The sequence below is a fragment of the Dreissena polymorpha genome, chromosome 9 (assembly GCF_020536995.1).
Source record: "Dreissena polymorpha isolate Duluth1 chromosome 9, UMN_Dpol_1.0, whole genome shotgun sequence".
Classification (NCBI taxonomy): domain Eukaryota; kingdom Metazoa; phylum Mollusca; class Bivalvia; order Myida; family Dreissenidae; genus Dreissena; species Dreissena polymorpha.
In genome coordinates, this window is record NC_068363.1 from 76,780,386 (window position 1) to 76,805,671 (window position 25,286).

General features: G+C 36.2%; 1 long non-coding RNA gene and 1 other non-coding gene across 3 annotated transcripts; one reads left to right on the top strand and one right to left on the bottom strand.

The window, feature by feature from the left end:
* Window positions 1-1,783: 1,783 nt before the first annotated feature.
* LOC127844707 (uncharacterized) lies at window positions 1,784-12,448 on the bottom strand. 2 transcript variants are annotated; one of them, XR_008032873.1, is made up of 3 exons: window positions 12,301-12,448; window positions 3,407-3,657; window positions 1,784-1,975 (listed from the first exon to the last, which is right to left on the bottom strand). It is a non-coding gene; the product is annotated as an uncharacterized LOC127844707 (long non-coding RNA). The 2 variants fall into 2 exon arrangements; XR_008032872.1 differs by lacking the exon at window positions 1,784-1,975 and adding an exon at window positions 1,997-2,210.
* LOC127846796 (5.8S ribosomal RNA) lies at window positions 6,285-6,438 on the top strand. Its single transcript, XR_008033677.1, has one exon. It is a non-coding gene; the product is annotated as a 5.8S ribosomal RNA (ribosomal RNA).
* Window positions 12,449-25,286: the final 12,838 nt, after the last annotated feature.

Below are 25,286 nucleotides of genomic sequence, written 5' to 3' on the forward strand. Positions count from 1 at the left end.
GTCCAAATAATCGAAACAGATGCCAGTAAGCTGCATTTTCGGGTGACTGTATTGCAACTGATAATCTGTATACTGTCCATGCAACTGGTAAACAGTTTTCTAATTCAACAACATAACCTAACATGTTTAGTGCTGTATCTAAATAGTCGCTCGTTCTATTTTGTAATTCGCCCATGCAGTATTCAAAAAGCTTTGTCAATGCAAGGCGCTTTTTGTCTTTATTTTTTGACGAAATATATTGCAAATAGAAGAGGAATGGTTTGACATCTGATTTAAACACATGATTTATATAACGATTACCTACTTTTAAATCATCACATTTGATTTCATCGTCTGTGAAGGCCCTAAAATGTTCGTATATCAGATGTCCTGGAACACAATTTATTTCATTTCTAACAAACACGAGAGGAACGATAAAATGTGCTGCATATTCCATTAATATATCTGTCGATGTACATGTGTTTGATCCTTGATGTGATTTAGGTCTGACATAGATGCTTTGTTTGGATAATTCTGTAAGTTGAATCATACCTGGTGTAATCATATTTTCGATTGTTTCCAGTAATTCACAAGAACGTTCAAACTTACGTGCGGATACTAGCATTGACGCATATCTTAAATGATTCGAGATGTTGTTTGATCTAAGAGATGTTTCGTACATGTCGATAATGTCACTAGTCACCTCCCTTCCATTTGCTATACAATCAGATGCTTCCTGTGATGCTAAATTGATGCACATATTGTGAAACATAAATTCAAACTCATTCTTGAATTCATGGTCAGTTGCCATCGCTGACTTAATTGCCAAAGCCTCCATTTTTAAATCGTTGTGAGTGCGCAAGATTGGCTCGTCATAATCAAGACGTAATTTGTGTATCATCGGTTTGATTATTTCAAAACGAATTTCTGAGCCAGACAGTATATTGTCATTTCTTAAACCTGTGGAACTCGCAGATATTCTCCAACCTACGTCATCCATAGTTAACATTCGAAGACAACGTAGCTTAGAATTAATCATCTCTGTAACATTTTCTTTAACAACCTGGACGTCTTTCGCCGTAAGTTTTCCTTCAAACAAATTGACAGAGGCGATGGTGTAATGTGGACAGTAGCCTCTTTTTAAGAAACGCCTGAGTGTGTTGAGGCAGTAGATTACACACTGCACGAGATTGTTATCTCTCCATATGTCTTCTGGAAATTGCTCAATTGTAAACAAAAGAGCCGTTTTCATGTGAAAAGTACTCAAGCGTTCATTGATCAGTGGTTGCAGAAACTCTTTTCGAATCATTTTTGTTAAAACGTACGCCTTCATCTGTACGATGTTAAGGTCGAACATGAGTAAACGCTCAATCATGTTAGTGGACACTCGAAAATGCGAATCAACGTACGTATTTTGGAATTGTATTTTAATGAAGCTACATCGATGTCCATCATCGTAACTAAATGTATGCTTTTGAACTCCGGAATGCACCATATAAACTTCACATTGTTCTGCCTTTAAAAGCGTTCCTTTTTTGGGCCAGTGGCCCGGCCTTGGTCTCGTAAACAAAACCTTACAATTATCCGGCAAAGTAAGACATCGTACTGCGCAGACGTTATCGCTGTTAAAGTACGTGAATGCAGGTCCATGTTGTTGAACTCTCGTCAAATTCAAGTTGTCCCAAGATATAACAAACATGTTGAAATAAAACTTGGAATTAAACAACAATCGACCTTGTTCATCGAATATAAATCTATTTTTTTCAATGCTTTCTGTGTTATATATTAAGTCCCTACTCAATCGTCCAACGAGCTGTAGGCAGCAGCATTGTGGTAAAGACATTGGTCCTTTTATCACTAAGTAATTTTTTTTTGAATCCTGACAGTCCGACAAGTGTACACATGCCACGTCATTTTCAGAATAGGTAAGTGTGTCGGTGTCTGACATCATACCAAACGTCGTAGAGCCCTCGCTTTGACTACCAAAAATGAAAACCTTGAAAGGAAGTTTGGAATTAAAACATACAGATATATATCTTTCCCTTAGAAGACTGAAATGACGTCTCAAAGAAACCATTTCTTCATTCACTCCAATATCGTCCATTATCTGCGCTAGGTCTATAGACAATAGTTTAAAATCTTCAGTCTCCATTCGCAGTTTGTTTGACTTAATATGACCTATATGGTAGTTGTTATTTTGTTTTTCATTTCGTGAGCATTTTGGATATAATCTGAAATAAAAGGGAAATAGAACATTACAAATATTCATAAACATTTTCTATTCCGCCTTGAGAGGTTTATTGATCTAATGGTTTAGGGAGTGTATTATTTTCTTAACATGTTAATTTATTATCAGTGTAACAAGCTACAACTGACTGAATAAGCGACGAACTTGCATTTATTAAAACGATGGCAACAAATAAACGAATGATTGGATATTCGACTACTTTTAAATATTCGAATATTCTTTTGCTATTCAAATACTTGTTTCTTCGCGTATTTTGGCTCATTTCAAGACGAATTGATAATGGAAAGTTTTTGTACTCAATCTGTGCCCGGCGTCCATCGTCTTGCGTCGTGTGTCGTGCGGTATCAATAGTTCACTCACTACCATTTTAGATACCAAATTTGTCATCTTATCTTAAAAACACTTTTTCAGAATCTTGAAAATATAAACCTAGTTCGAATCTTGGTAACATGCGTCCAACAACGAGGTCACCAGTCAAATTTTAAAAACCTTACTACTCGAGAAGCATTATATATTACTCAGTTATAATGACACTGTATCAGAATGATTTATTGTGTAATGATAAGGATTATTTAGAATCTCGTTTACGTTCGTCTTAAACCATGGTCACCATTTCGTATCTTAGACAAACAAAGTATATTACGGAATCATGTTTAATGTTTGTAACCACTCTAAATGCCTCATGTATGACTAAATCTTAATGAAGATTAATCAGAATGTTAATTTGACAATTTTAAGCCTGAGTTTCTAGGTTAAATATTATTAAAAAAACACATGTATCAGTCATTCCTAATGATTATTTGTATAGAATGTTTAGTTTGATTAGCCAAAGCATCAGTTAGAATCTGGATTACATGCGCCAAATAGTTGGTCACCAGGTCAACGCTTAGACAAATTTGCTTGCAACTCTAGCAGCAATATGTAACTCAATCTAAAACTTGCTAAGACTGTTTATCTTTACAATATATTAGCCAAGTTTGAATCTGGGTCATTTTAGTGAAACAGCTGGGTCAGCAGGTCAAATCTTTAGAAACAAATATATTTAAACACTAGAAGCCACATTTATGACAAAATCGGTATCAAACCTCAATATAATATTATAATTTACGAAATGAACGCAATGTTTGAAAAATGCTTCAGATAGTGTGCATATATAATGAACCTATTGCTCATCCTTACTTCTCAGAACGTCCAAAGATAGACGATGGTGCCCAGATCTATGACGGTGACAGTAGACCCCAACGAATGGTTGCTATGGGGCGCTTGTTGGCACACCTGATCACTTACTAAAAGAGGATGCCCTGTTTCTTCCGATTGCTGTGCGCCGTGATCAGCAAATCTGTCCCTACTGGACCAGAGTATGGACCCGGCGGGAACAGATTCAAATGAACGCTCTTGTCGGGAGTGGCACCTCTATATAGAGCCGAAACCTGAAACACAAAAAGGTACAGTTATTCGTCTGTACCACGGTTATGGAACTTATGGCTCGGATGGAGGATGCTCTAGACAAGGCATTGTAGCAGGCCAAAGATCTTATCCCTCCCTAGACAGACGGGTAATGAGATTGCGGTGTGGCAGCAAAATACGCAGCCCTGAAAACCTCGGAGATAGAGCCGAAAAACGAAAAAGGCCGGGAAAATACTGCCGGAGAGGTCTCGCCCTGTCCCGAAATCACTTACCACTCGGACAGGTACCCGAACGGTCGGTCGGACGAGGTTGACCATGCGCTTTTGTAACTTCGTCTCGACAATGCGTACCTTTTGAGGTGGTTTGGACACGTATCGGCCTGAAGACCTCGGCGCTAGAGCCGAAAAACGAAAAAGGCCGGGAAAATACTGCGGGAGAGGTCTCGCTCTGTCCCGAAATCACTTACCACTCGGACAGGTACCCGAACGGTCGGTCGGACGAGGTTGAGCAAGCGCTTTTGTTACTTCGTCTCGACAATACCCACCTTTTGAGGTGGTTCGGAGACGTATCGCCAAGAAAACCTCGGAGATAGAGCCGAAAAACGAAAAAGGCCGGGAAAATAGTACGAGGAGGTCTCGCCATGTCCCGAAATCACTTACCACTCGGACAGGTACTCGAACGGACGGTCGGACGAGGTTGACCAAGCGCTTTTGTAACTTTGTCTCGACAATACGCACCTTTTGAGGTGGTTTGGACACGTATCGGCCTGACGACCTCGGCGATAGAGCCGAACAACGAAAAAGGCCGAGAAAATACTGCGGGAGAGGTCTCGCTCTGTCCCGAAATCACTTACCACTCAGACAGGTACCCGAACGATCGGTCGGACGAGGTTGGCCTAGCGCTTTTGTGACTTCGTCTCGACAATACGCACCTTTTGAGGTGGTTTGGAGACGTATCGCCTTGAAAACCTCGGAGATAGAGCCGAAAAACGAAAAAGGCCGGGAAAATAGTACGGGAGAGGTCTCGCCATGTCCCGAAATCACATACCACTCTGACAGGTGTCCGAACGAACGGTCGGACAGGATTGACCCCGGTATTGGTTTGTTCGTCTCAACAATACACACCTTTTGAGGTGGTTTGGAGACGTATCGCCCTGAAAACCTCCGAGATAGAGCCGAACAACGAAAAAGGCCGGGGAAATAGAACGGGAGAGGTCTCGCCATGTCCCGAAATCTCCTACCACTCGGACAGGTACCCGAACGGACGGTCGGTCAGGGTTGATCCCGGGTATTGGTTTGTTCGTCTCGACAATACGCACCTTTTGAGGTGGTTCGGGGTCGGCCTCGACTTAAGGCCTCGGCGCTGGAGCCGATCAAAGATTTATTTAGAATGGAGCCGCTGGAGAGGAAAGCATTCCTATATATATGGGGAATTATTTTTTTTTGGACTTAGTCATTTTCATGGATTTTTTTCCACAGCGGTTCTATCGACTTGCCTACTTGCGCAGGGCATCACCCGAACGTCGGCCGGCCGCTTTCTCTCGGTTTTAGACCGCGGGAAGGGGTGGTGGTCCCCGAGACTAGACTGGTAGTAGGGGACAAGCGGTCTCGACTAGTGTCTCGACTGCCAGTACCCTCGATCGACGGACGGGTCTCGAGGTGTCGATTTCTCTCGTCGTTTTCCCGGCCTTTCTTGCGAAGTGGCCGCGTCTCGGCGACCAGTACGGGCCGGGGCAGGTGGTGGTAGGCATCGGTGCCTACTCGCCCAGGGCATCACCCGAACGTCGGGAAGCCGCTTTCTCTCGGTTTTAGACCGCGGGAACGAACGGGTGGTGGTCCCCGAGACTAGACTAGTAGTAGGGGACAAGCGGTCTCTACTAGTGTCTCGACTGCCAGTACCCTCGATCGACGGACGGGTCTCGATGTGTCGATTTCTCTCGCGGTTTTCCCGGCCTTTCTTGCGAAGTGGCCGCGTCTCGGCGACCCGTACGGGTCGGGGCAGGTGGTGGTAGGCATCGATGCCGACTAGAACGCAGTGTCCCGCCGTAGTGGTCGCCGAGACACGGCGGCGGCTTGGCCGTACAAAAATACGGGGAAAACCTCGGAAGAAGTCGACAACTCGACGCGTCCCCTAAAAAAATACGGACGATAGAACCGCTAATCGGCGAAAACCCGTTTAGAATGGGACCGATGGAGAGGAAGTCATTCCTATATATATGGGGAAAAATAATTTTGGAATTACTATATACGAGCCTACTCACCCAGTCCCCAGTCCAGAGGCAAGCGGGACACCCCATTAGTAGGCATACAGGCTATACGGACAGGCCCGTGGCTAGCGAGGCAGCCGTACTTACCAGGCCCAGGCCCTTGAAGAAGTAATAGAGTTGCTCGCAGCACAAAACCACGGGCTTTTAGAGTGAGAGCGCGGACCCATCTATTCCGGGGGTCTGCTGCGACGAAGCTAATAGCCGAAAAGTCGAGCATGCGGGCGATGCACTGGCTGCCGCTCGCAACACACGGTCTTGACTACTAAGTGTCTAGTCAAACTTGAGCGCAATTCTTCGCTCGCCCTGCACGGCGTCGAAGCGCGGGCCTCTGGCTGCCTATCAACGGCGGCAACGAGTCGACCCGTCAAAGTGCAAGAGAAAAAAAAATCTATGCGGTGGATCACTCGGCTCTTGCGTCGATAAAGAGCGCAGCCAGCTGCGTGAATTAATGTGAATTGCAGGACACATTGAACATCGACATCTTGAACGCACATTGCGGTCCCGGCTATCTGCCGGGGCCTCGCCTGTCCGAGGGTCGGCTAAACGTACTCCCGTGCTGCTATTATCGGAGTAGTCCCATCTCCGCATAAGCCGCCGGGCTCTAACGCGTCGCACTGGCCCCGTAAAAACGGGCCGGTCCGTCCGTCTCGACACCATATGCGTGGCGGTCTCGGCGCTAGCGTGCATTCGCGTGCGAAGCGGCGTGACGACAGGGATAGATCGAGCTATCTTGTCTCGCGCAGCCGAAAGGCGACCTTCTCACCGTACGCTGCCCGGCCACAAAAACAAACGCTATAACCGACCTCGGATCAGACGAGATTACCCGCTGAACTTAAGCATATCAGTAAGCGGAGGAAAATAAATTAACGAGGATTCCCTCAGGAACGGCGAGTGAAGCGGGAAGAGCCCATCACCGAATCCCCGGCTCAAACGGGCCGCGGGAAATGTGGTGAATACGGGGCCGATTGGCGTCTCCGACCGGTCTTCGAGTCCTCCTGATCGTGGCCTTGCCCATAGCGGGTGTCAGGCCCATGGCGGGACTCGGTCGGGGCGCCTTCGAGCCGCCTCGGAGTCGGGTTGTTTGGGAATGCAGCCCTAAGCGGGTGGTAAACTCCATCTAAGGCTAAATACTGGCAGGAGTCCGATAGCGGACAAGTACCGCGAGGGAAAGTTGAAAAGAACTTTGAAGAGAGAGTTCAAGGGTACATGAAACCGCATAGAGTCAAACCGGTGGATCCGCAGAGTCCGCGCAGGGAATTCAGCCCGGCAGGCGGGCGCGCGTGGCGGCCGAGATTCGTCTCGGAGTTGGCCGTCTCGCTGCGTCTCGCAGGCAGGGTGCACTTTCCCCGGCTAGCGGAGAGCTACGACCGGTTCGGTGGCGGTCAGGAGCCCGGAGGGGAGGTAGCTGCGCGGAGCAATCCGTGCAGAACTTACAGCCCTCTGAGGTGGACCCGTCGCTGGACCGAGGATGCCGCCGCGGCCACACGCCAAGGGTCGTCCGGGCGCGCTCGACTTTGGCCAGGCTGCTCGCAGCGAGTCGACACCGCGTGCTCGTGACGGATTCGCGCGCGTGGGTCGCTCAGGGTCAGTGACGAATCGGTCGGCAACCCACCAGACCCGTCTTGAAACACGGACCAAGGAGTCTAGCATGTGCGCGAGTCACGGGGTCTCACGAAACCCAAGGGCGCAATGAAAGTAAAGGCCGCCTCCGGCTGGCCCAGGCAAGATTCCGAGCCGAAAGGCGAGGGCGCACTGCCGGCCCGTCTCGCTGGCATCGACCACGAGGCGGAGCAAGAGTGTACACGCTGGGAGACGAAAGATGGTGAACTATGCCCGACGAAGTCAGGGGAAACTCTGATGGAGGTCCGTAGCGATTCTGGCGTGCAAATCGATCGTCAAACTTGGGTATAGTGGCGAAAGACTAATCGAACCATTTAGTAGCTGGTTCCCTCCGAAGTTTCCCTCAGGATAGCTGGCGCCGATCCGGTAGTTTTATCCGATAAAGCGAATGATTAGAGGCCTTGGGGACTTCTAGACCTCAACCTATTCTCATACTTTCAATGGGTAAGAAGCGCGGCTCGCTCGATATGGAGTCGTCGCATAAAAGAATACCTGGTGCCAAGTGGGCCACTTTTGGTTAGCAGAACTGGCGCTGTGGGATGAACCGAACGCCGGGTTAAGGCGCTCGATGCTGACGCTCATCAGAGACCATAAAAGGTGTTGGTTGATACAGACAGCAGGACGGTGGCCATGGAAGTCGGAATCCGCTAAGGAGTGTGTAACAACTCACCTTCCGAATCAACTAGCCCTGAAAATGGATGGCGCTGAAGCGTCGAGCCTATACCCGGCCGTCGCCGCAATACGAGCCCCCAGGGAGCCATGCGGCGACGAGTATATATATAGTCGTATTTTCATTTACGCAATTCATACGTCATGAATTAGGATAGTCGCCATGGTGAAAAGCCAAACATAAAAGATCGCTTTGGTATTGATTAAGATTTAATCAGAGGCGTAGCGCGGCCTTATTCAGTGTTATATTAAAATATTATAAACTAAGCTGAGGGCTAAAAATGCGGTACTATAGCAATGTTCATTTTTTGCCGATTTCAGTATGACACTTTATGATAGATTTTTTAACTCTGTTGCAAATAAACATAAATTTGCATTATTCTTAATATGTGCATATGTTCGAGATAATCGAAATCAGAAGAGAATATCATTTAGCAGCAAAATATAAAGAAATGAACAGATCGATTATAATAACTTCTTTAAAAAAAGTAAGTTATTCATAAAGAATAATCATAACATACATTTAACGATTATTATGGATCTGTCGGTTTTATAAAAGTATTTAGATAAACATTAATCTTACAATTGTTTATTTATATACATTTAATTTGGTTTGTGTAAATTACAAAATATACAATTGTATTACGTACCTTAATACGCCAACACACTGACTGTCTGGCCTTTATGTTACAGACTTGAGTAGCAAAGACAGACGCTTTTACAATCCTCATTTGTTTGATTAAACTCTCGACATTTTGTCTGTGTCAACATAAACAAGATCAAGTTTATACATGCGAAGCTTGGAATCATGGTGCCGAGCATGATAAACTTGTTCTGTATCCCAAACTCACATAATATTCTATTTATCCTATTATTTGTTCTCTTTTTCCATTAATAATTATCAAATATCGCATATTTAGACGTTTTTGTTCTTCCGTTGTTGACAAAAACAGATTTTCACATTGTTGGAAAAACCCACAAATGATCTAAAAATAGCGATATTATAAATCTAAAGTGTATACGATCGTTGTCATCCGATCGCTTTTCATCTGGTAATAGGAAAATAGTTGTAATGCTCTTTCTTACATTTTAATCATGTGTATAGAGTTATCATTTGAGAGACTTTTTCTATACCAGCATTAGTATTTTACTTGCTTTACATAAATTAAGTGTATAAAAACATGCGTTAATGTTCTTAAATGTATGATTATGTATCATTCTGTATGTACATGTAAATGCTGTATTTTGTGCCGGTGGCCTATATTACCTACTGAACATGTCTATGTCTCTGTAAATGTATGATCAACACGTATTCCTATGCAGCTTATTAATTTAAAATTTCAAATTGATTAAACTCAATGAAGTATTTAAAACAATAGGTTTTAAACTGTTACTTGAAAGATCAACATTTTAAAATAATATAAGATGCTTAACAGTTTTTGATTACAAACCATCAATACATGTGTGATCATTCGTTGAAATGACGTCAATCGTTACTCGATAAATTGAATGAGGTGACTATGTATCCATTTCACCATATTGTAGTTCATGTATTGCATGCTAAAAAACAATAAATATACCTAACAGTTGCATTTTAAAACTTACACGTATGATCTGCTTTAAGATATATAATTAAAAGAACGCACAATTTAACGGTTTAACTAGTACCGTTTTATAAACAAATATGTGATATAATTATTATATAATTTATTATAAAATACCAAGTAAGCATAGTTTACGCCGAGTATGTATTTAATGAACGCTCGTTATGTTAACCTCATTAAACATGTACTTAATTACAATTAAATCTGGCAATGCCATGAACTTAATTCGGACGCCTCAAATTTGGAACGGATTCGATTTAGATGTATAGTATTGGATTGGTATCTGGATTGCATGTGTGAATGAGATCGATTTGAAGTTATTGTTTTTTTATACAAGCAATAATTTAAAAGGGCTTTGATAAGGACTATGAGAGGTCCATGAAAAGGGCTATTTTTACTGCTTAATCAGTACAAAAATCATCGGATATTTAGTGAACGGATGCATTGAGACGCACGTTTATCAACATGTTCAAACACATTAAATTGTGAGTGGTATGTGCTCAAGGTTAGGCAATAGCGAACAACTGCAGGTACTTCCGCTTCTAATGTTTATAGAACCATGTTTTTAAAAGTATAAATGTACGTGAGAAGATAAGTCAGAGCATAGAGTCTTGAAGATGACATACATTTCGCAAATAAAAAAGAACGTTAAATGAACACAATCAACCTTGTTTAATGTAAACTAACTGCATCTAAAATGTCCAAAATGTACATTCAATTTTTGTTTCAACTCTTTACCACGTATAACACGCTTTACAGACGCTAAACAGGATTGTTCGTTTCGTATTGTTGAAATGGAGTGCCGTGTAATGGTCTCCTTCCATTACATAGCAGCGACCAAGCAAAATCACTGCAGTTTTACCATGATAGTTGTTGATCATTTTGCCTTGATCAAATTAATAAGACTCAAGAAAATTCATTTACAGTATGTTCGTCATTTCGACACTTATCCATAATGTTGTATTCTAGTAAAAAATATAATTATTTATAATTATTATATTTATTAATGAATAACACATAATGTTCATCTGTAAAAGCTGATTTACATCTAAAACGATTTAAAGACATTGATTTGCTAGCGCTTACAACTCTCTACTGAACAACCATTTCAATTGTCTACATGACAAGCATTGTTAGAAGAACAAGGTTAAGATTGTTCGATGCGAAACAATGAAATGTCTAATGAGAAAAGCAAAATAAACTGATACATACTAGGGAAAAACTCTCGAAACAGAGTTACGCAGTTTGTTTTCATTGCTACAAACATGGCAAGTGTATACATGTACAATGTATACCGCTGACTTTTTGTGCGAACGATGAAATATTAAACTTAGCAAACTGACTGGTAACTAAGCAAAGTATTTACCTTAAAAATACTATCATGTTTTATGTTTACCGGTTTCATAAAGGAGACTTATTGTCATGCGCTTAACCGCTTATAAGACGCCGATAACAGCAACGCTTTATCTTCCTTGAAAAAAGTAAAATCGTTTATATCGCTTTACACGCATGTACATGCTATAACGCTGTCTTTTTAAATGAACATTTATGCTACAAGATGGAAGTTCATTTATTTAAGCTCAGTTCATGCATACCATGACAGTAGGAGCACAAGTGACACAAAATGCATTTGGTAGAAGGGGCCACATATTATACAGCAAACTTCTTTTGTTAATTTAAAGCACGTTATCTATATGTGATATTTTGTTCGGAGTTTTTTTTAGCTAAGATTATGTTCATTTAACAGCGGAAGGCGTTTTCTCTATATTGTGTAGAACATTATAGTTTTACAATGAAAACTTGCGATAGACTCCTCGTAGTAGTCCATAGTAAAATGTTTTGAGTATTCACCCGGTTTCAATTTATGATGTTGTGTAAGCATTGAAATAAGAGATCAGTACTCATAGACATAGAAAACAAAACTAGTCAGTTTACACTTGAAGCTCTATCAAAGTCGATTTCTCGACTGATATCAAATTTTATAATTACTGATGATAATTAAGAAACATTATTCGATGAATCTTTGTTTATCGATCAACGATGTGGGAATCTGATCAATGAGTTAGAATTAAACCAAGAGCGCTTTAGCACGACTTTTTTTCAGAGACTTTTTCATTGTATGGCGAAAAATAATTTTCATTTTTTTAAATATATTTTAAAAAAGAAAGAATTTAACTAGTATGTTAAAACAATCAAAATAACACTCATGAATGAGTTATAAAAATGTTAAAAGCATATGTTCGTTTATCGATTATCATCAATCGATAGTAATAAAACTATTAAGCGTTTGTTATGTTTTTTTCATCGATAATTTGCATAAGTATCATTGAGTGTTTATGTCGAAATCCCCACTGGTCTAGTGGTAGAACTTTAGCTTTTGCTCCTTAAGGTCCCTGACACATGTTATACACGGTTTTATATACTAAAAAGCAACTAATCGCACAATTGTTTCATTTCATACATATGTTTTTCATGTAAATTAAAACTTAAACAATTGTATAACATACCTTTATACGCTAACACTGACTGTATGATCTTTATTTAACAGCCTTTACATGTAATAGTAAAGACAGACGCTTATACAATCCGAAATTGTTTGATTAAACTCTCGACATTTTTTCTGTGTCAAAATAAATTCGCAACCGTCCCAATATCTGTGCGTTGTATTATCTATGATAGGATCAAAGTTCACTAGAACAAGGAAGTGACTGATAAAGTTCAAATTCGTACAAGATAACCGCTTACATTTTTCGTCCTCCAAGTATAAGAGCTGTCCACTTTTGTTATAATCATTGATAAAACCGTGATACTGTACACATATAGTTTTACGAGTTACGTATTCTACCGAAGTTCATTATGTAAATGTATTGACAACAAGTTTCCCTATGCGGCTTATATATTTACGAGTTACGTATTCGACACAAGTTTTTTTCTGTAAATTGCATGGACTTAAATAATGCCAATGCGGTTTATTAATTTTAAAATGTGAATCGAATCAATGAGGTCTTTCAAAACAATTGGTATCAAACGTTTACTTCAGAGGTAAACATTTAAAATAACATAGGAGGCCTAACCGTTTTTCGTTACAATGCATCAATACTTGTGCGATCATTCGTGGCAATGTCGTCTATCGTTACTCGACAAATTGAAAGGTGTCTATATATCCGATTTTACCATATTTGAGTTAATGTATCGTATGATAAAACCTAATAAATTTACCTTACAGCTGCATTTTAAAAGTGACACGTATGAAAATCATCGGTGATGTAATGAACGGCTGCATTGAGACGCACGTTTATTAAGGTGTTTTAACCCTCCACTTTTGAAGAGTGTCATTTGTCAATGATACACACTAGATAACAACTGCGGTTACTTTATCGCTTTTATTACTTATAGAACCATGACTTTAAGAGTATAAATGTACGAGAGAAGATAATCGAGCATAGAGCCCTTTAACATGGCATACATTTTGCAGTTGAAAAAGAACGTTAACTGAACAAGATAAATCTTGTGTTATGTTAGCGAACTTAATCTAAATTTCCACACTGTACATTCAATTCTTAGTTTCATACTCTTAACCACTTATAAAACGCTTGACACGTCTTACGAGACTCTACGTAGAGTTGTTTGTGTCGGATTGTGTTGCTTTTATATATATATATATTTTTTTATTATTTATTAAAAAAAATGTAGTGTAGTAATGGAACGCCCTTAAATGGTATCTAGCAGATATATATATATATATATATATATATATATATATATATATATATATATATATATATATATATATATATATATATATATATATATATATATATATAATATATATATATATATATATATATATATGTCAGAATATGTTTTGTTAGAATGTTGAATGTTGTTTTATGACAAATTGATTGATATATACATAATGTTGATGTAGGTGATTTTTCTGTGTCAAAAAATACCTACCTTGTAATATATATAGGTAGGTATTTCTTGACACAGGAAAATCACCTACATCAACATGTTAAGCCATTAAGTGCCTAAATGGCGGTCGAGTTACGTAAACTATGAACCATAATGTTGGGAAAGGTTGCCTCGTGACGAAAAATGACCACCAACGGCTACTTGTATAAATAAATAAATAAATAAATAAATAAATAAATAAATAAATAAATAAATAAATAAATAAATAAATAAATAAATTATATATAGATATATATATATATATATATAGTATATATCTATATATATATATATATATATATATATATAGATATATATATATATATAATATATATATTATATATATATATATATATATATATATCTATATATATATATAAGAATCATTGTTTACATTTACAACGGTTCCCGGCCCGTAAGCGAGGCATTGGTTCCTTGTTCAGACGAAAAATAATTTTGTCGCTTCCACGGCGTATAGATTACAGACTTTACAACTGTGCAAATGTCAACTTGTAACATTGCAAGATGTAGAAATACGCGATGACTAATCTAGACGTGTTTATATGCTAACAGTGGAAATCGACAGTTCGTTAAACCGTTGCAAATTTGTATACTTTAGCATTCACCTTTGTAAAGAAGCGTTAGAGTTGTGAATGTGTGTTCTGTATGCGATTTAAAAATAAAAGTTAATGTTTATTTTACATTTTGAACTTTAATTTTTTATTCATAGAACAGTTTTAATTTGACAATGCAAAAGATGAACATTTGAGATGTCTGCACCTTTAAAATTAACATTGTTGAAAATTGAAACATTAAATATCAAACAGTGTTTATTTGAACGGATATTATTTGACATGTATGTATAATCTACATTTGCAACATGGAACATATTAGCTGAATACTCAACACGTGCAACATTTCTGGTGATAAATAATATTGGCGGTATTTCCCTTCCATAGCCCCATGTCTATATATTTCAACATATACTTAAATGTGCTGTTTGAAGCTGTTTGTGGCAGACCAAGGTGATATTTACCCGAACACAACACTTCTTATCGAATAAAAATCAGACTTTTAATTGATTTTTGGTGACAAATACCTCTAAAATGTAATATTTATAATGTCCCAGACGTTGGTGATACAAAGTAGGGAGCCTAAAATGTAATTAACTTGTCATTTAGATGGGGTTTATGTTTGTTAACTGGACAAAACATAACTGGAACAGGTAAAAATATGTACTTATGCACTGTAATTACGATAATGAGTTCACATGACGTATTTTATGATTGTCCAAGAAACTGCGGTAAGATAAGTCAAAGGTTTTTGTTAACAGACTTTTGGTATGAAAGCATGTACATATAGTGGGAATTATGTGATATACATCATATTAGATGTATATGACTATGGCAGATGTCATGTTAGATATTCCTAGTAGTAATATGACTCTTTATATGAGAATGAAAACAGCAGACATTGATGAATTCCGAATTTTTAATTGTTGCATACAGTTTGTGTAAGATACGTTAGCATACTAGCGGCTAAATAAACGAAATGCGCAAAGCTATAATATCTCAGATCCATGTTTCTGAGACATCTGTTTTATAATGACAATAAACAGCACATGTGGTGTTATTCTGACCACATGCCTTATGATGGTATTAAAAACTAAACATATAGGTAAGAGACGTTAAAGTAAGATACGTTAATACACTTTCTTGTAAATCAGTTTCCTTTGTGGTAAAATCCAATATTGGTACTCTTAAACCGCGCATGCGCATTACTGATGAAGTGTAGATCCGGCAGAAGCATGCGCTTGTGTACAACAACAACAGTTAAGTGTGCGGGCTGATTTAAATTTTGATTTTGGGAATAATGATGGATTAAATGCGCATCAACTAAGGTAAGTAACGATTTTTATGATCAATTATGGTGTTTGTATTATGTTATAACTTAAAGATTATCATTAAAGATACAATTGGTAAATATGTGTTGTCTAGTGCATAAAATGTAAAAAACAGGCTTAACGTATTTTACATAAATTTAATGTATATTACACACCATATGCTATTTCTAGGACACACTGTTAAAAAATAGGAGTATGTCTGTTAGTTTGAATTGTGTCTGAATTGCATAAAGAACTAAAATTGACACAATTAAACAATTTAAACACAATCACAAGCATAAACTCATTAACTAAGATTGCACCGAACTAAATTTTCTTGGAAATTTACTGCTTTTTATGCTTAAAACGGCTGTAGGAATCATACATTTTAGCAATGCAAAATTGTTTGACAATTTTTTATTTAGAGATCTCCTTAACTCAAAAGGCCAGTGACTTGAGAAACTTTATGAGTGTATTTTTTGTCTTAAGCGTTGCCAATAAGTACCCAGTTTTTTTACTGAGCTCACAGCAACTGTGTTCGGCAAAAAACCGAATGGCCTCCTCCTGGCAGCCACAGGGCCCGTGGATGCAGTAGTGCTTCTGCAGCTCAACCTCGTTCAGGTACGGCTGCACCCGTCCAAATCAGGTGCAGGGGCCGCACAGGGCCAGGCAGATACCCACACGGTACGGGTCCTTCTTCAGGATGTACACTTCCTGCTTCATTAGTTGGAGCACTTACAATATCGAGTTGATCACGCCTGTGTCAAACAACGTCAAGGCTGTTTCAAGGCCTGAATTATAATAACTTACCCTTTTCAATTGCTTTTTTTAACCATGCATATTCAGGTAAATCTCTGAAACAAACCCTACATTTAATAAATACTTTCACAAAACGGCTACCGGGAAAAATGCAATATTTATAAAAGTCTGTTGATAGTTTATATTTATCTAAATCCGGCTGAAATATATGGAAGGGAATATCCGCCAGTCCATCCATGTTGCCAAATGACAATTACATATTGCTAAATGACGATTGCATACTGCTTAATGACAATTGCATTTTGCTTTATTTTATTTGTTACAAAATAACTGCGTCTTCCTTGCGTTTTTATGCTTGTTTCTATCAGTTAGTGAAATATTGCTTGCATACTTCTTTTTAATGTTTACTCGATGTATATTAATCATGTATTCTTGCGAGTAAATGACAAATGCATTATTTCTGTAAAAAATGTTCATGTGGCTATCTTCTTGTTGCTGAACTATTATCATTTCAATACTTAGTAATGCTAGAAAATGGCATATTGATTGCAAGTTCTACTAAGCGAAATGAATACGCACATTGCATCAGCTCTCATGAAGTAAGCCGAATGCCGAATGCATTAAGAAGAATGCATTAGTAATACTGAATTCATACACGACTGAGAACAAGAGTTTTCAGTAGTTTTCGGTAGTTTAAGTAAAAGGTTAATATTTATAACGGTGTTGTATTATATATCTACCTGATGAATTACTCTACCGCGTCGTTTCGAACGTATTTTCCACTGTTCTTATTCAGGTAAATTTTACTTGTTTATTGTACTGTTTTATTAGGTAAATTGCATACGATTACAAGTAATTCCCATTTCGAAAGTTGAGTTGTCATTTGGTTTTTGGTCAAAAAGCTGCATTTTCATAATAAAGAAAAAGAGATATAATATTTTCCAGGCAAAAAGTTTGGGGCTTGGGCTTTGACACATACTGTCTTAGCTATTACTTATCTTTGTAACAGTTAAGCAACAGGAGGGTCTAAAAGGCCCAAAGTCGCTCACCTGAGATGTGGCATTGGAACAAATGCTGTGACCAACTTTCATGAAGGGTGAACAGTAAATGTAAACTTTAGAGTTCTAACAAGGTTTTACTATAGCCATATAAGGATAAATTCCCCGCTCCCTGGTGGCCATGTTTTTCAAACCAACCGGAACCAATTTGAACTCGTCCAAGATATCATTGGTACAAATCTTCTGACAGAAATTCATGAATATCAGACAATAAATGTGGCCTCTAGAGCGTTTACAAGGTTTTACTATAGCCATATTTGGAAAACAACTGCCCCGCCCCTGTTAGCCATGTTATTCAACCAACTGGAACCACTTCGAACAAATCCAAGATTTCATTTGCACAAATGCTCTGACCAAATTTCATAAAAATCAGATAATAAATGTGGCCTCTAGAGTGTTAAAAGGCAAATGATGACGCCCCACACCACACGACGCACGACAGACAAAAGGCCATCAGAAAAGCTCACCATCAGCACATTGAGCTCAGGTGAGCTAAAAATCAAACATTTAAATTGGCATTTTAACCAGAACCACATTGTATTTGCTATGATATTATGTTATGTGAGCACAAATAAGTACAATTCATTACGAGTTGTATTAAATAAATAACGATTACAACAAAGAGCGCAATAAATGCCTATTTAGGTTTTAGTTTAAAACAATATACTTTAGCTTGGTTGCACAGAAAGCCAAAGGTTTGAGTCTAATGCCTAGCAAAAACAAGTATTTGGTGATTTACACATACATGTAAATAAAGATCATAGAGTGAGAATTTTTGTTCATTATGTTGATGGAGATACCGCACAAACTTCTCCTTACCAAAAATATCCAATCCGGCTATTGAATGCATGTACGAATCTTTAATTTTCTCCTCAGAGTTAAATGCCTTCTGAACAACTGCCTTTGGCTTCTCATTTTTTTTTTTTTTTAATTCAATATCATACATATAATGTAAACATGTATAGGATCATACAACACAGTGATTGTATAAAGCAATAAAGTTCACACATGTTATACAAGATATGCTAATATATATAAATATTTTTTTTTTTAGAGAGAAAAGAAAAGAACAACAGAGGAATAGTTATGAAAAATGATGAGTTGTATAAAGTCGGAAGAAAGCATACTGTATTTGTGTGTTTAGTTGTATATTCACAATGATCTTGTTAGATTGAAAAAAAATATATAAACAAAAACTATATTAGAAAGATAAAAAAAAAACTATTTTAGGAAGATAAACTAACATTAGAGTGAAATGTATATAAGTGGACAAAACATTATGAGAATTTAATCCGATTCCATTTTTGTTCAAAGATTTGTAATGTGTCATTACTAAGAGCTATTTCTTTCTCAATCTGGATTTTTAGTTTAAGACTATGGACAAAACAATTAAAATTTGGTACTTGTTTTTTGTACTTCATGTTTAAGATAAAATATTTCATCAATATAACCATAAAATTCACAATATTATTACCGTCTATTGATTTCAATGAGTTAATTCCGAAACTTACATTTAAGAAAGATAGTTTAACATTTAGTTGCTGATGTTCAAGAAAAGATGTTAATTGATTCCAAATAGGCTGGATGTGTTTGCACTCCCAAAAAAGATGTTCTATAGTTTCAATGTTTTCACTGCAGAAGTCACACAGATTTGAGTTAGATAGTTTGCATTTAAAGAGATATTTATTTGTAGCTATAATTCTATGGATGTATTTATATTGAAAATTTCTCAGTGTGCTTTCAATAGTTGCTTTATATGGCATGGTAAATATGTGTTTCCAATTAAGTTCATTTTCTCCAAAAAGGACTTGCCATTTATTTTGGATTTTGGAGTTTTCCGTAGGGTTTTTAATTTGTAGTTTGTAAAATATTTTATTTGTTTTGTTTTTTCTTCCAAGTATGTTTTCTACAAATGTTGTTTGAGTACATGGTGTATTATTTGTATTGATTTCAGATTTAATATGTATGGGTATGCTTTTGATTAGTGTGTAGTACTTTAGAAAATTATTTGAAGGTATTCCGTATAAGTAGCATATATTATCAAAAGAGTAGAAATCCTTAATTCTATAGTCATATAATTGGTCGACATATTTAATGCTTCGTTCAAACCAATCTTTATAGAAAAACGTCTTATTGTTTGAAGTTATGTCTTTATTGTTCCATAAAATTGTTTTACTGCTGGTTTGGGTTTCTAAGTTATGAATGACATCACTCCACGCTGATAGAACATCAGACAGAAATATGTTTTCGTTTGCAATTTCATGTAAGATAGTATTGCTGATGTTACATTCAAAGAGTAAGGAGTCACCATATTTTTTTAGGATATTCTGGTAGAATAATTTCCATTTACTCGTATTGGTATTATCTAGGTATCTTTTAACCCAGTTGCATTTGATTGCATTCAAGAATGAGTCAATGTTCGTTAATTGGATACCTCCATTTTCTACAGATTGAATTAACTGAGTTCTTTTTATTTTATCAGGCTTACCATCCCATATGAAGTTAAATATTGCTGATTTTATATCGTTAATAACATCATTTGGTGGATTTGGGAGAACTGTTAATACATATATTAATTTAGGAAGTGCAAACGTTTTCAATACTGTGTTTTTTCCGATTAGTGTAAGTTTACGATGATGCCATGATTTTAAGCAGTTTTTAAATTTCTGTAATTTAGGTAGTATGTTTTTAAGAACTGTATCCTTTTCATTATTTGTGAAAGTAATTCCTAACGTTGTGGCTTCATCGGAAGTCCAATTGAATTTCATTTCTTTTTTATATAGAACATTACTTTGTTTTAATTTACCTACTCGTAGCACAGTACATTTACTTTTGTTTAGTTTTAGACCCGATGTCATTCCGTAAAGGGTTAGCGACTCTATTAGGTTATGGAAAGAATCGTAATTGTCGTTTAAAAAGTAAGTTGCATCGTCAGCAAATAGGGATTGTTTGATTTCTTCGTCAGGTTCTAGTGATATGCCTTTTATGTGTTTATTTGATTGTATGTGATGTGATAGATACTCGATGCAAATAATAAATAGCGATGATGAGAGTGGACATCCTTGTCGAACCCCCCGTTCGATGTTAAAACTGTTTGAAAAGAAGCCATTGTTAATGATTATACTATTAATATCGGTATAGAAAAGTTTGACCCATTGAATGAGACTTTCACCAAAGTTCATATTTTCTAAGCAGGAGAACATAAATGAATGATCAAGCGAATCGAATGCCTTTTCAAAGTCTGCAAAGAATATTAGACCAGGACTATTTGAATTGTTGAAATAGTTTATGCATTCTTGGATAAGACGAACGTTTTCACCAATGTAACGTCCTTTTATGAAACCAGATTGAGATTTTGAAATAATTGATGGTAATATTTTTTTTATTCTGTTTGCTATACTTTTAGTTGCAATTTTATAATCATTGTTTAATAAACTAATTGGGCGCCAGTTTGATAAGGATTCTAAGTTTTTTCCAGGTTTTGGAATAAGTGATATAATACCTTGTTTTTGTAGGGTAGTTAAGTTTTCATTGTTAAATGAAAAGTTAAGTGAATTAATTAGATGTGTTTTTATATCATTCCAGAATATTTTATAAAATTCGATTGTGATGCCATCAGATCCTGGGCTTTTGTTATTTTGCATTTCTTTTAGGGCTAATCCACATTCATATTCATTAAGCAATCCGTCGCACAGTTGTTTTTCCTCCTGGTTTAAAGCGTGATGTGTATTTTTAAAAAGGGTGTTATTTTCAACATTTTTTCGTTTATAGAGGGTTTCGAAAAATAAACGTTGTTCTTCTAGTATTTGAGTTCTGTTTGTTATATCTTTGCCATTGACTACTAATTTTTGTACAGTTTTTTGTTCACTTCTACGTTTTTCAATGTTTGCGAAATATTTTGTGTTTTTTTCATTGTGTTCAACATGCTGAGCACGCGCTCTTAGTATTATTCCATTGAGATGTGTATGATAGATTCCATCTAATATTTGTTTTTTTAATGTTATTTCATTTTCAATGTCGGTGGTATCATTTGTGTTTGTTTGGTGCAATTGTTTTTCAAGTGTTTCAATGGTTTTGATGGTTTCAGTTTCAAGTTTGTGTGTTTCTTTTTTTTAAATGATGTGTATCTAATTGTTGTGTTGCGTATATTTCCTTTAATTACTTCCCATAAGGTGTTTGGGTTTGCATCTTTATTATTTTGAACTGTATTTAATATTTCCTGTTTTATTTGTGTTTGATATTGTGTATCTAATAAGATGCTGTTGTTAATTTTAAAGTATCCTGGGCCTCTTTCAGGTTGTATATTGTGCAGTTTAAGTTCAACTAGAGAGTGGTCAGTCATGAATCCTGGTTTTATGTTGCATGTGTCAATAATGTTGCAAAGAGATTCAGATATTAAAAAATAGTCTAATCTACAAAATATTGTTGGTTTTGTGTTTGAGTGCCAGGTGAATTTGCTTTCGTTTGGATATATTGTACGCCAGATGTCTATCATATTGTAGTTTTCAATTATGTTATTTAAAATGTTTCTATTTTTAGGATGAGTATAAAGGTTTCCATTCTTTTTGTCTAATAATGGGTTAAGAACAGTATTAAAATCACCACCGATTATAATGTTTTTATCTTGGTTATTAATTATAAAGGATTGTAATGTTTCATAGAATGTGTAATCATCTATGTTAGGGCCGTAAACATTAATTAATGTTAATTCTGTTTCGTGCATTTTGATATCTATACTTGCTTGTCTGCCAATTATTATTTCGTTAAAGTTATTGACTGTGATACCTATATTATTTTTTAGCAGAAAGGCAATGCCTTGTTTATTAGTATGTTGTCCACTAAGATAGATGTCTCCGTCCCATTCATCTTTTAAGGTTTGTGCTAAAGTATGTGTCAAGTGACTTTCTTGTAGTAGGCATATACTATATTTTTTTTCGTCTAACCATTTGAAGATTTTAATGCGTTTGTCTTTATTGTTTAGCCCTTTTACGTTCAGAGTGCATAATTTAATCATTTAAAGAGAGGGAGGGTGTGTAAATATTATTATGTGGGTTTGTCCAGTAAGTTTCTATTTTAAAGATGTCCGTGCATTCATACAAAATTAGAAAACAAAAATTAAAGATCCAAAAATATGAAGATTCTATAGACGTGAAGAAGTGAAAAGAAATAATGACAGAAGGAAGAAAAATGAGCTGTAAAATATGAGTCCCAAAACAGGTATCTTGGAGCAATATATATAATACAATATTCATAACTTTCAGCTTCTGCATGTTTAGACACAAACAATTCAGCAACTTAAACACAAACATACAGTATAAGAACAAAATAACAAAAAGTACAAAAGGAGGCTTAAGGTATAATGAATGATTGTGGTTGCAATCAAACATAGGGGCTTATTTACATTAAAATACATGATTTACAACATATGAAAATATATTATATGTAATTTTATGGGTAATGTATTATGTATGGTGAAACATAAACATGTGACAAACAAACTACTGTCTTCATAAATCACACAAATAAAACCCGAATGCAACAATGTATGATGGTTCATTTTATTTCTACTTTTCATATGTTTATAATTTAAATAATTATTAATTAAGCAATACAGTTGGATAATTTGGAAAAATCTACACTTAAATATACTTATTACAAATACATTTGAGCTAAACATTTATTTATGGAAAGAAAAAACATCACCAGATATATTAAATTAAGGATTTTCATCAACCTTCGTGTATTGCAGATATCAATTATATTCATTGAAAACATTTAGTAAGAAAGAAAAAACACATCCCTAAAATGAAAGAATTTTCTTTGACGTTCATATTTCTAATAATAAGAACATTTCGCAATAATTTTTAATATGGAAAGCTCACTTCATTCAGATTTACTTATTTCACAAAAACTGCATTTACACATACTTTTTACACATGTACACGTGTTAATCATATAATTAATGAAAGGATACATATCTCAGATAATAAGAGTTTTCATCAACGTTCACTTGTTGCAGATATCAATTACATTCATTTATAGACCTGACAATATTTAAAACATGTATCAAAACTTATTTATGTTCTAAAATATGTGTCCTTTACAGACTCTTATTTCAAACATTAATAAAGAAAATGAACAAGTCCGGTTGAATAATTAACCATTGTGATAAACTGCGTATGTTGTAAAGAACAATTACATTCATATCTATCTTCACATCTGAGATATAGTATACAAGAGAAGGCTAGTTTACAATAGTTGTAGTTCTTACCACTCACAGTAGAATTATAAGCATATAGTAGTTTTAAAGGAGCCAATATAAGAACATGTAGTTTTATCTTGTCAAGCTTACATGTATAAAGGAAAATAATCATTGTGATCAGATAAACCGTTAGAATATAATTATAAGGATGTTTAATTTTCAATAATTTAAGAGCATCAGTAGAAATTGCAATTTACAATATATTTTTCTTTAAAGAGCAATACATTGTTCGTAATAGACCCATACGGATAGGTATAGGGATAACAATCATAAAATGTGCAACACAATCCTCTGTGCCAGAGTATGGAACATAATAAAAACAAGTACAATCGTCAAATGTGCAACACAATCATCTGTGCCAGAGTATGGAACATAATAAAAACAAGTACAATCATAAAATGTGCAACACAATCATCTGTGCCAGAGTATGGAACATAATAAAAACAAGTACAATCATAAAATGTGCAACACGATCATCTGTGCCAGAGTATGGAACATAATAAAAACAAGTACAATGTCTGTATTTACATTAAATACAACAGTTTCTGACTTTCAAAAAGGATGTAATTTAGTTCAATAGTTCCCCTGTAATGTTTGTACATCACTATGTAGGGTAGGTTTATTAATGCATACATTATCCACAAATCTTAATGCAGCAACCAGTCAATAACATGGGAATATTTACTGTTAATTATAACATTTGATGTGTAATTTACATAACCTTAGTTCATACATCTTCACAGATTTTAAAATTAATGGGATTAGTATTTTAAACTAGATAAGGACTATGTTCTGCACTGTATTATTGCATACGTGCTATATGGTCATGCTAAAAATAGAAAGTATGATTCTATAGTCAATTTTTCAATCCAACAGGTTAGTATAGTTAGTATCTTTATTTACTTATGTGATTGCTGCTTGCAGTTAATCGTAGTTTTTGGTAAAGGCTATATGGTCATGCTAAAAATAGAAACTATAAATCTATAGTCTATTTTTTTATCCAGCCGGTGATTATATAGTTAGTATCTTTATTTACTTGTGTGATTTCTGCTTTCGATTAATCAATTGCTAATTTCTACAAATTTAGACATAAACTGTTTTGTTTTTTTGTTTTAGAAAAAAAATTGTATAAATGTCTTTTTTTAAAGTTATATGATTATTCCAAAGATTAGGTTAAGGTGTTTGTTAAACATCTACGTACATAAATTTTAGAAGATAACAACACAAACGGGTTCAACATAGAACAGATTAAAGCTAAAAATGCGCTGTTTTGGTTTTACATGTAATATAGATGTACAGTCATAAAATTAGAAACATACCACTTATGCAAGTAATGTTCATTTCTCCGGGTGTCCGCTCACGCCATTTCTTCTATATTGCCTGAAGCTTTCGATAACATCATTCACATTATCATATATGTCGAATTTGATTCGCTCACCGGCAACAGTTTGTCCATATACCGCACCATTAAAATACCACGCACTGTCAATATTTGGATGCAGAAGAAGCCTGTTGATTAAGCCCTGGTTCGGTTTCGTGACATCGTCAACCAGCTTGTAACCGTTGCTCTTCATTGGA